Below are 13,418 nucleotides of genomic sequence, written 5' to 3' on the forward strand. Positions count from 1 at the left end.
CATTGGCATCCATAGTTATGATTATCTTTTTTGAATTTAATTTATTGATTATATTTTCCATCTCAATTAGTATTGGCTCTATATTTAGTGAGAATTGGCAATAAGTATTTATAATGAAGAAGTCCTCCATCTCAGTCATAACTTAGAAGCACATTATATGAGGAGTGTCAAAGTGTGTTAAATGAAAAGCCTCTATTTTTTCATTTGCAATTATGGCAGCAACCCAGGGGTTATCTACTCCAGGTTGTATTTTAGATAGATACCCTGCAGAGTATCCGCGAACCATGCCCTTGTATGTATAAGGTTCTTGAATACACAAAATATCTATGTGTAGTTCTTTAATTAGGAGTTCTAAATTGGCAGCAGCAGCCATTGCTCTTTGTGCGTTTATTTGTGCAATTCTTAGTTCCATTCAATTTTATTATAGTATAATTCTAAATACTTTTTATATTCAGGGCATTCTTTGTGTTTTACGCTATGCTTGACCTCTTTCCTTTTACTGCGTACACAATTTATACATTGCGTCTCTTTCTGACAGGCTTTTTTAACGTGTCCTTTTTCACCACAATTCCCACAGATTTCATCTGTGACCTTGCAAAATTTTGCTATATGCCCATATCTATGGCATTTAAAACATCTTGTGATATTTATGTATTCTTTAATTCTATAAGTTCTCCATTGCATAAATATTCTTCCCTTTTCAACCAATCTTCCTAAGAATCTACCTGGTACTTGTACTATCCAGTTTACATTATTATTATTATGTGTCTTAAAACTGTGTTTCATAATAACTTTTTCTTTTAGTTCTTCTGTCTCATTTGTTTGTATTGTATCGAAGTTTTTCTCAATTAAATCTTCCTTTAAGTCTTCAAGCTTGTATTCTTTCTTCACATCGTATATTATGATAGATGGGGAGGTTTTTCTCGGTTCTTCAATTTTCAATCTCTTTTTTTTAAAATTAACTTTTTTAATTAAATCTATGTCTTGTTTGCTATTTATTTCAACTACTACTGCCTTATTCTTGATGTTTCTGATTCCTTTAACTTTCAATTTGTTTTTGATCCCTTTTAATTCATCTATTACTTGTGTCCTAATATCTTCATTTGTTCTATCGTCGTTAGTTTCTTTTTCAGGTTTAATTATTATAGCTTTATGTCTTTTGTTACGGTTTATTCTTTCTGTTTTAGGTTCAACATCATATTGCCTTCCGGAGCTTTTCGTCGAGGTTACCTCAGCGTAAGTACTTTTTATTCTGCTACCTTGAAATATTGACTTCCATTTTTCTTTTTCAATAATTTCTTCATTAAGCTTATTTTCTAGTACGGCCCATTTAGCTAATATAAATTTTATCGCGGTTTTACTTATTTTGTTTGTCTCATTAAATAGAAACTCTTCTAATATCGTCCTGGTTCTGATAATTTTATTTAAGTTACTTTGTTCGTTTTCGTATTCTTCATTTGATTTCTTTCTTTTCTTTTGTATTTGTCTAATATTGCTAACATCTTCCGGCATGGAAGTCGTTGAGCCCGAACGTATCGTCCTAAAGGTCGCTTCAATCTCCTCCGTCTCTACGTCAAAATGTTTTGTTTTTAAGTGTTCATTTTCCATAGTCATCCCACGAGTGCGGTAGGAAATGATGTCAACTGTAGCAGAGCCTCCTATACTACAGCAAGCCTAAATACTACGGAGGGTCGGCTGGTACCCCGTAGGGATCGTTCAGGACTGTGCTATTTAAAGTCCCCACAGCCATGCATCCATCGACACGATGCCTCCCACCTTGGATTGGGACGTGTACCCATGAAAACCTAGGTACGGATCACTCTTAGCACCCATCCGTGGTGTAGGATGGGTGGGCCCCCCCACCACGGCAAGGTGGTGATCCACGGGGGGGAGTAGATAGGGACAGTTATTGTGAGAGCTGTTGCCACAAAAGCAACAGACTCCGGCTACCTCGCCCCTACGGGCATACGCCACAACTGCTACCCACCGTCCCACGAAACCGCCCCGAGAACGGCAATAGAAAAATCCAGCAGCGCCTGCGGGCGTACGCAGGATGGACAGTTTAGCCGCGACGAGCGAGCCCTCCTGCTCCTCCAACCGATTTACCTCCTAGGGACCGCACTTACGCCGTTGGACACGGTATGCGTGTTAGGCTGGTACGGTCCCGCATCTCGCCCGCCGCGCCCACGGGGACCACGGGGAGGCCTGTCCATTTGTGTCCCGACCTGGACACACGCTCTAACCCTGTTGGGTGGAAGTCTTTGGAAGGGAGGGGAGGATGATTTTATTTTAGAGGAGGGACCTGCCTAATTTCGAGCTGACTTATCGGTTACGTGAGGAACCGCCCGGAGAGAGCAGTTGTCTCGAGAGGGTTACGAGGCTGCCTCCCACTACTAGAGCCCCCGACAAGCTCCAGTTAGGTACTTCCTTGAAGACGCGTTTATTATTCAGCTCTCGAATCCCTTCAGCCAAAGGGTCTCTCGACAGTAATCGATGAAGACGGCGAAAACCTCTGGATCTGACACGAGGAACTGGGCCACCTCCTGCCATCGCCACTTCTCGATTGGAACCAACTCACGCAAAGCGACTCTTTGCGCTTCAAGGCCCGTACACTCCAGCAGGAAGTGCTGGATCGTGTCCTCTCGACCATCGTAGACACATGCGGCACCGTCCACAAGCCTTAAACTAGTAAGACGTGCTCGGAAGTTTCCGTGTCCGGTGAGAACCTGCGTGACCCAGTGGTCGGTTTGGAATAATTTCATGGCCATTCGGAGCCATATTGTGTCGAAGAAAGCGAACGTGGTACGACCCTTGTTTGACGAGTTCCACATTGTCTGCCACATGTTTATCGCCTCGTCCTGGATTTGCCCTAACGCTACTTTTTTCTCGGTTCCCGCGGGTATTTCTATGTTTCCGATTTTTGCGTCTTGTCCCTTACGGACTCTATATCGCGTCGCATACTTCTCTATCAATATCTCCGCGGGCATCGCACCGGCAACGATGCACAACGACTCGAAGGACGCGGTTCTATATGCCTTTACTACAGAAATGAGGGCTTTCCTCTGGGCGGATCTAAGGACTCGGATGTCCTGCTTGGTGCATAGGTCCCACCAACCTGCCGCGGCGTATGTAATTTTCGGTACGATCACTCCCTGATAAATTGTTCTTAGCGTCGCGTGACTCAATCCCCATTGCGCTCTCGCCAAACGCCCGAATTTCCGGAATAGTAGCTCGACGCTGCTACTTATCTTTCGGCAGTGCGTGTGCACCTCGAGTCCACCGTCGAAGTAGACCCCCAGGTATCTTACCGCGCCTTTAAACTTTATACTCGCGTTATTAATCCTAATTGTTGGTGGCCTGTTAACGAAGTCTGCGGTTTTCCTATTTCGTTTACGCTTCCTATCCGGTCGATCTCCTCCCCGGCTCCCGATTGGATTCCGTTGTACCGCTTCGTTTTTAAGGACGATGGCTTCGGTCTTTTGTTCCGAGACCTGGAGTTTCGCGAAATTTCACCATTTTGTTATTAGGTTCGCCGCGCGTTGACCTTCTACCTCTATCTCTCTACGCGAGTTTCCGCTTATTACGACGGCGAGATCATCCGCGTATGCCACGAATTCTATTTTTTCTGCTTCCAGCCGTCGCAGAAGACCGTCAAACATTAGGTTCCAGCAGACCGGACCGAGGACGGAGCCCTGCGGGCACCCCCTCGACGCCCGCTTGGAGACCTCTACCGAACCTATCGCGAGCTTTACTATTCGATTGTTGAAGTAACTTCGGATTACTTCGAATACGTTTCGCGGACAGTCCCGGGACTTTAGCGCGTCTAAGACCAAAAGCCACCAGACGTTGTCGAACGCACCCGATGTGTCGAAAAGTAACGCGACGGCGTATCTACCCTCAGAGATCCTTACCAATCTTCGCAACTCGACTATCGCGTCCTCCGTCGATTTTCCCGCGAGAAGCCGAACTGTCGATCCGAAATTCTACCCGGCGCCAGCGAGGCTCCCGTTAGGCGCTCCTTAATTAATTTTTCGAAAAGTTTACCTACCACAGAGAGGAGACAAATTGGTCTATAGGATTTCGGTTCCCTTTCGTCCTTGTCCTCTCCCTTCAGCAAGGCCCGCAACGAGCCAATCTTCCAGGCGGAGGGAAAGACGCCCCACTCTAAACACCCGTTAAACAGTTTAGTGATCTGGCCGGGAATCACTTTCAACGCTGCTTTTAATACGCTAACTTCCACGAGGTCGGTTCCCGGCGCTTTATTGTTTTTGAGAGTCTTCGCTACTCTTATCGTTTCTACCACCGTGAAATGGGAGGCGTCCGGTGTCTCAGGTGGCGTGTACGCGTTAGCCCGTAATACGCTTTGTTCCGGTGTATCGCTCGCAACTCGGTCATCGGGGACGTGTACTTTAAGAAGACAGTTGGCTGTTTCCTCTAGAGTCATGGTTGAAGATTCGCCATGCCTGAGTGTGCTGAGCACTCTTTCTACTCGGAGTTTCTCCGCTTGTTGCTTATAAACGAAGCCTCAAGATTCTAAATTTCCATGAAATGTTACGAATTCCCGCCAACTATCGATCTTTGCTCTTTTTATATTTCTGCCATACAGCCGCAAAGAAGAGCGGTACTCCGACAGTTTTTCCACGTATGAGGGCTGGCCATGTTCCTTCTGCAGGCCACGTCTCAACCTGTATAGCCTTTTCTTGAAGATTGTTAGCTCCCTAGTCCACCACGGTTTGGACTTCCTAAAATGCCTTTTTCTTGGCATTGAGGCCTTGCATGCCTCGCTAAGAACAACTGCGAGCTTTTCGGCCATTTCCTCTACTTCCTCCGCCGACCTCCACCCGAGCGCCTCCAGCATGGACCCTGAAAGATCAGCGAGAGTCCCGGAAAACTGTTCCCAGTCGGCCCGACGGGTGTCGAACCTTATGTTCGCGACACCCCCGGCGTCCCGCCCCTTCGGCACTCTGAGCCTGATGTCAATGGAGTTGTGGTCGCTGGTTGTCCAATTGTCCCGTACCTTCCATTCCCTGATGAACCGGGTCATGGAGGGCGACGCCAAGGTCACATCGATATATGATGAACCTCTTGCCGTCCAAAAGGTGGGTTTCTGGCCAGCATCGTTGACCACCTTTATACCAGATGCCCGGATGAGGTCTTCGACTTTCGCACCTCTTTCGTCCGCCTCAGGACCCCACAGCGGCGATCGGGCATTGGCATCTATCGCAACTATCAATCTCTTCCCTCTCAGCGAATGAAACACCATTTTGAGGTGCCTGAGGTGCTTCTCTATTTCTTCGCAGTACTGAAAGTAGCATAAAGCCACATAGAAGGAGAAGCCAGGTGCTTGCACTTCTGCACAGACACAATGAGCTGTGCTAAGCTGCGAGATAAACAACAGCTGGAATTGAGAGTTACAGGCTGCCACCGCTGCCCACGGGCGCTGTGAACGCACGGCGGCCACTCTCATTCCTAATCCTAACCCAACTAAGGTGTGACTCGAGTCCCGCTTCCTGACGCATGGCTCCTGCAATAACAGGACGTCAAGCCGCTTTTCGACGACGAGCTGACGCATCTCTCCCGTGACTTTTGCCGAACGTCTCATGTTCAGCTGCAGGACTCTCACTCCCGTGGTCGCCAGTGAGAAATTTTCAGACGAAGTAGGAGTAAAAGGGGAGCTTGCCGCGCTTTGTTGCGGCCCGGCTCGATCCGGTTTATTATGGGTGTGGTGTTGGGGTTTTGGGGAGTTCGCGGAGCTAATTTCATCGTTGTTTACGGCGGCGCAAGTCGCGGAGCTATTCGCGGAGCTAATCGCGGTGCTAATCCTAATTCTGTTTTCGCGATTTTTCCTTGCTTCGACGCTCGGTCCCAGCCGACTATCGGACGCCGGCGTGGGCCCGCCCACGGTCGCGTCGCATCTAGCTAGCACAACTCGGACGGCACGAAGGCCGCTACCACTAAGTGCTTCCTGGGCTGCTGCCCTACCCGGCAGGAAGCATTTTATCAGGCGGGCACTTCTCCTAACCAAAGGTTTTATCATTTCCATTTATATTCCCACGAGTACGGTGGAAAGGAGGGTCAAGCGACGCAGAGCCACCACTTCGCCACCAAGCCTAAATACACCGGGAGGGCGGCAGATATCCCGGGCGGACCGTTAGCGACCGCGATCTTACCGTCCACGCGGCCATTCATGCCCTCGGCACGGTACCTAACACCTTAACATTAAGACGAGCGCCATTGTTAGGAAACGCCTACCTATTCATCGGCATTCCACCCGAGGCAGACGAACGAACGAGACAAAGTAAAACGAAACGAAACGACCGGAGCGACGACGAGGACACCGATGATGATGTTCCTGAAAGAAAAGAAGCCGCCCTTTGGCTCCCGCGCCACCGGGCCAGAAACCGGGAGGCGCGGGGCCCATCAGGCGCAGACAGAGACCCCTGCTCCTCCGCCATCAAACCGCAGCATGAGGAAGGCGAGCGGACATGTGATGGGTCTCCGGGAAGGCGGAACTTGGTGTAGGTAGGACAGGGATTGGAATAGATAGGTACGGGAAACGCACCCGTACCACCCCCAGCACTCCAGTCCTCGGATGAGGAAAAAATTTCGCTGTGCGAGCGACACCGAGTGCGCTCCTCCAACGCATCCATGTGCGCGTGCTACTTGTGAGCCATTTGGTCAGTGACGCCGACTTGTCGTAGCAATGCAGTGTGTAAGCCTGAGGGTGGAAGTCCTGAAAATGATAATGATAAGCTCCCTTCATTCGCCGCGGCGTGTTGCTTTAGAATCTTGGAGAGTTTTTGGGGTTCCCGGCACTACTCGGGAGACCTTTAACGCTTGTGGACACTCGCTGGCCATGATGTGGCTGGAGGTCCCGCCCATTCCTTTCAATCCCTTGCTTTGTTGTCCCCAGGGCCGCACCCATTTGCATTTTTCGTTTTCTGTCAGTCTCAACACGCATTGCGGCAGCCCCCGACAGCGACGCCGAAGCGCACCCCAGGGAGGGGGCCGAGTCCCCACGCGGCGTGCCGCTTTGCAATCCTGCATTGGGTTCAACTGGGTCCTTAAGGCGTGTTGCCTTTAGCCTTTTTTGAAACCCACCGCGTGGCTAGCCCCGTGAATTGCACCGGAGTGCACCCCAGGAGCCAAGTCGCCACGCGGCGTGTTGCTTTTCAATCTTGCGTTGGGTTCAACTGGGTCCTTAAGGCGTGTTGCCTTTAGCCCTTTTTGGATCCCACCGCGTGGCCAGCCTCGTGAGTTGCACCGGAGTGCACCTCAGGGGCCGAATCGCCACGCGGCGTGTTGCTTTTCAATCTTGCGTTGGGTTCAACTGGGTCCTTAAGGCGTGTTGCCTTTAGCCCTTTTTGAAACCCACCGCGTGGCCAGCCCCGTGAGTTGCACCGGAGCGCACCCCAAGGGCCGAGTCGCCACGTACTGCTTTTCCGGATGTTTTGCTGACTTCCAACGCGTACTGCCTGACTTCCTTCCGTCCTCAAGGTCCGGGCCCATAGCCCGTGGGACCGGGTCCATTTTGCCCTCAGTTTGTGTGACTGCCCCTTTGGACAACTCCCGGCGAACCTCCCCGCGTGCCGCATGCCGCAGAGAGAAACACCGAGTGTTCTTAGATTGTTCCACTGCATGTCCGATCCATCGAGCCGGTTTCCAGCCACAAACGTATGCGGCGTCCCGTTAAGGACACGCTTGCGACCTTCGCCCCGACATTCGACAGACCCGGCATGCGCGCCTGGGAACAATCCGTATTTTCGAGGCACCCAGAGTTTGTAAGGGGAAGCGGCGAGCTCCGGGCCGAACACTCTGGGGCCAAGTCTTAGGACACCAGTTTTTGGGCTATCGGTTTGTTTACCGATTTTGCGTTTTCATTTCCTAGATTATTTGTCCAGAGTTTGTGCTGGTCAATCTAGTCATTCGCAGTTTCACTTTTTGTTTTAAACTCTCCTTCGACTCTTCGGCATTCACGCCTCGGCCTTGGCTCTGTGTGCGAAACAAGCAAGAGGGAGCCACGCTACTACACATTAGGTGTGCGCGCCACATATGAGCCATTTAGTCTTGCGACTCCGACTCGTGGCAATGCTGTGCTAGTAAGTAGATAGGGACAGTGGGAATCTCGTTAATCCATTCATGCGCGTCACTAATTAGATGACGAGGCATTTGGCTATGTATCGTCTACGGTGCGCGACGACTGCTACAAAATCACAGTCGCCAAGTCGCCACCGACAACGATATTGCAGAGCTGTTTACTGTTGGTGTTCGCAGTCAACACCCTGGAGCGTGAAGGTCGGAGCTAGCCAAAGGCAGCTCGTACTTCACCTCGACCATTTACGCAATCATTCAAACTCGCGCGATTGATGCGGAGGCCCCCAACTCTACAGGCCATCCATCATGCACCACCAGATGAGGCCACGTTCCGCCTTCCTTCGTTATAACGCGATGTCATTGCGTTAAAACGTTTCCAGTTCAGCCATGAGCCCCACAAAACTCGAGTCGTCAACGTTCGGAGCTGGGCGGACGTTAAACCCAGCTCTCGCAACTCAAACTCGCTTCGCGAGCTCAAGACACCTCGCCACGAAATTGTAATGGCGGTAAAACGAACATTACTTCGAGGTACTCCTGTGCGCTCCGCCACAGCGGCTGCCAGATCATTACATGATCGGTACTTCTCCACCTTACGCTCGTGGGACATCTCCAACGCGGTTTCGCTAGACACTACTTGCGCGTCTACGACCACTGCCTTACCACCCTTAGCGATGGTCAGGTCGGGCCGCCTCCGGCCGGCAGACGTCGAATACGCTTGTTCCGCATCGACGCGCCATCCCTTCTGCTGTAAATAGCCACCAACTTGACGGCATAGGTCGTCATGCCGCAGGATTCTCCCTCCGTGCGTTCTGAAGCAGCGTTGCACGCAGTGAGCCGGCGTCTCGGTTTCGGGACAACCGGCACGACAGCGATTATCGCGCCCATCACGACATCGGGAGCATCTCGCTCTAGACGGTATGCAGTTAGCCCGTATGTGGTGATAGTGCACGTAGTCGGCACCTGGGATGGCATCGGCGCCAGCCGATACCCAGTAAGAGCTCAGGTTGGAGGCCGCAACCTCTCTGAGTCCACTCCCATCGCACGACTCGCGCAACCAGGCCGCACACTGCTGTCTGAGCTCAGCGGTTGTAGTCACTCTATGGCCCCGCACTAGCATCTGGTTTTCACACCAGACAAGCTGCCTAGCCACATACGTGGTTTCGGCAGCCGCGCATGCTGCGGGCAGAGTACTCCGACACAACCGCTGCAGTCGGTTATGCTTCAGAATTGGGATCAAAGTTCTCAATAGAGGCATTCCAAGCCCGCCACTCTGTATCGGCGCATGCAGGTATCCAGCAGGAACATCATGGGGAAAACGCAGCCATCGTCGCACCGCAGTGCGTACGATGATATCCTTACCCTTGAGGGTTTTGGCCGAGACCGTACCCACTGTCCATCGGTGATAATACCGTGGAAGGAGACAGTCACGCATCAACCTCAGCCGATGTTGCGGCTTAAGAGGTGCCCTCGTGAGTTGCTCGATGGCCTGAGCTAAGGGTGGATCGCTTGCGAGTTCCCTAGCACCTGTGTACTCGCAGCCCAGATACGTCCAGACATCGACCAGGGATCTTTGCGGTATCATCGCTCCCCCCACGGTGAAATAAGGTGTGGTGTCCACCTTCACCTTCTTGTCTCTGCCGGACGCCACCATGGACAGCACTCCGGTCTTTCTCGCGTTGATCTCGAGCCCAATTCGCATAAAGGCGTCATAAAGCCGTGTCAAGTTCTCCTGCAGCCCATCTTTGGTAGAGGCCAGGAGCACAATGTCGTCTGCGTAGCCCAGTGCATTGATAAGCCGGCCACCCAACCGATAGCCAACGTTCTCCGAGAGAATTCCTAGTGCTCTCTCTACGACCAGATTGAACAGCAGGGGCGACAACTGATCACCCTGTCTCACGCCACGGCCGATCTTGATGGCCGACACTTCCTTAGCGCTGACCCCCTGCAACTCGGTCAGCGCATTCGAATAGACAGCCCTTACGTACTCTCTAAACTCCCGAGGGAGCCCCAGCTCATCGAGAGTCGTATGAATAGCAGCGTGCGCAACCGTATCAAAAGCTTTCGACAGATCGACGCACGCCACATGCAGAGAACGACAGCGCCTCCGGGCGTCCCAAAGCACGGATGAAAGGACTGTGACGGGAGTAACTATGACTCTCTCGGTCCTCAAAGCAACACGCCGCGATGGTACTTAGAGAGAGTCGTGGTTGGTTCGTGATGCGCCAACGAAGTCCTCTAGTAAGGACCTTCAGCCTCTCACGTCCAAGTTGTACCTCCACCTCCTCGTGGTGCTCCCGGAAACGGCCTACTTTGGAAGTTTAGACTTGGTAGGTGTCGACTAAGCGAGTGTACAGCGAAGTGCGCCCCTAAGGGCTTCGGCCCATGCGCCTACGGTCATGGTGAGTTGTGGGGCCAAGAAAGACCGGGGTTTTTTGGGGGGCTTTCGGTTGTCAATCCGTTTGCCCCCCTACACGCAGTAAATTATGAATAAAGCTAAGAATGATTCTGATGTCCCGGGTTCTCGGATGGCCCGGGGTCTGCGTGCGAGTGCTCGCTTGAGTGAGCGCGCGAGAGGTGCGGAGGACCCTGACGGGGTCGCAGTTGGTCCGTCGCGAATCACTATAAGGACCAGCCAGGCTGAAGCGGACAGCCTAGAGGAGGAGATGGTCAACTGTGAGCATTGTTCGGCAAGATTCCAAAACATGCGTGGTCTTGGTGTCCACAAAGTACGTGCACAACCACTACAAGCCAACAGTGCTATCAATGTTGACCGCGTAAAGGCCAGATGGTCAGTGGAAAAAACTATATTCATGGCACGCGCTGAGGCTAAAGGCATCTTAGCCGGGGAACCTTTCATTAACCAGTATCTGGAGACAAGGTTCCCCAATAGGAGTCTCGAAGCCATCAAGGGTAAACGGCGGCAGGAGCCTTACCGAGTGATGGTTAGAGACTTCTGCCAAGAGATCTAATCGCGTCGCGCGATTGTGATCGATGAGGGCGATAGGGATGGTGCGGTGATGACACGAGCCGACACCATTCCTGCGGCCATTGAGGCTAGTACTGACGATCAAAGCGCACATCAGCCTCCCCCTGAACAAAGTTCTCAGAAACTGCGGGACAAGATACAATCACTCGTAGAGCAGAGTGCGGCGTTCCGTAGCTACGAGGCTGATACTCTTGCTGGCACGGCAAAAGATGCTCTGACGGCGGGGAGGGTCGACGTCTTGGCTATCGAGAGATGGCTGGGCATGATCTTCCCTCGGCCGCTACAAGTGCGCCCTCCGCAACGCGTTTCGGCAAAGAAGCACTGTCCTCCAGTTAAACGAGAGAGCAAGGAGCAGAAGAGAAAGAGGGAGTATGCAATTGTGCAATCCCTCTACAGAAAGAACAAGAAGTCCTGTTTGTCGCGTATCCTCGAGGGCGACTCGGTGCGCGAGAGGCCGTCTGCTGTCGAATTCCTTAACTGCTGGCGCCCCATTATGGAGGCCTCCAGCGGTGCGGATGGAGACATGACGGACTTGCGTGAGTCGTTTGGGGAAGCGGCACAGGCTGCGAGTGCTGGCCGGAACCGTACGTCGGGCCCGAGAGGGATTCACCTCGAAGGTCTCGGCGATGGCGCTGCCACGGATCCAGTTCCTGTGGCGGATAAGACTTTGCTCTGGGATCCTATAACACCTGCAGAAGTGAACAGGATTTCCGTAAGGACTGGCACTGCGCCCGGATTGGACCAGATTACGCCGAGGATGTGGAACGCTGTTCCTGTGTCACGTCCGGCCGTATAAATTTTTTCGTTTACTCCAAGTTCCTTAAACGCTATTTGAAAAGCGCGCCAAGCCGGCCATGACGCTTAACTCCGCCTAGAAACTAAGCGTGGCGCTTCGTAGCGCCTAAGGATCTCCCACCACGGTGAGAGCCCCTACTCCGGAGAGTTCCCCCTCTCCAGGCCGCCGCAGGCCCGAGCCGCCGAAACGAAGGACCTCAGAGCAGTCCCGAATTTCGGCAGTTCTCTGCGCGACACCGAACAGTATAGTCGCACTCCTAAATTCTAACTCTAAGTCCAAATTCTAAATCCTAACTCTAATTCTAAAATTCTAACTCTAAGTATAATATTCTAACTCTAAATTCTAAGTCTAAATCTAAATTCTAATTCTAAGTTTTAGTCTCGAATTTTGTACTACTATACGAATAAATCAGTGTATTCATGTGTGAAAACTAGTGTTCAGTATTCTTCAAACTTCCACTCCCGTGATAAAATACGATAGCGTTTAAATTTGTCATACGGCGTTTGAATTCAGAATAATTCAAACTGTGTTTGGAGCGGACCACCGCTCATCACAGTCAGAATTAACATTCTCAGCATTTGCCAAAATAAGGAATTGATAGTGAGGTCCGCCGCATATCAACCCTCCTTATTTGAGTAATCATTCAGAGGATGCATCAAATTCAATATGCCTAAGACGCGACGCGCAGGAAGGAAGAATCAATTACGAAAACTAAACCGACTTTATCGCGAATCAGCGACCGAGGAAGATTCTCAATTCCTCGGAGTGGAATATCAGGCCGATCCTGAATACGAGAACATTTTCAACATTAAAAATAATAACAACGACGAACTCCTACAGTGGAAGTGCATACCAATAACGTTCCAACCACGACGCCTGCCGCCGCCAAACATCCCAGTGAACGACCCTCGCCGCACGCACTACCTCCAAGTACGAGCCGACACGATCAAGAAAGTGCTACTAAAGGTAAGTGAAATTCACGTTAACCTAAGGAATCGCGCGTGTTAGCAAATTCAGAGACGCTTCTACCACGTGGAAGAGAACATTCTAGAAAAATCTCCGACGCATTTTTCCTCTTTTCCATCGTCACTGCGGAAGCTATAAAAAAAAGGTCGGGCTATAAAACTAGGGTCGACCACCACATGCGGTGCCACTCTCGGAATTCTAACACGGAAAAACGCAAATAGTTCAATCTCTTAAAAATCTTGTGTCTCAAAAAAAATAACTTCGTAAATCCGTACAACAAGGTAGTCATTTAAACAATAATCAATTGAGAACACCTTCGATTTACCAACATTACCGACGATATACCGACATACGTTCTTTTACCGACGTTATCAACAATATACCAACATACGTTCTTTTACCGACATTACCGACGATATACCGACATACGTTCTTTTACCAACGGGTTATCGACACCTTACTGGCACCTTACCAGTGTTTTACTGAACAATTACCGACGGTTTTGCCGACGACTACTAACTTCTCGATAACTGCCGGGTTCACCGAAGATCTACGAGCGAATGACGCATTATCAAT

This window comes from Nylanderia fulva, unplaced genomic scaffold, assembly GCF_048542155.1.
Source record: "Nylanderia fulva isolate GAGA-0341 unplaced genomic scaffold, ASM4854215v1 Scaffold332, whole genome shotgun sequence".
Lineage (NCBI taxonomy): Eukaryota > Metazoa > Arthropoda > Insecta > Hymenoptera > Formicidae > Nylanderia > Nylanderia fulva.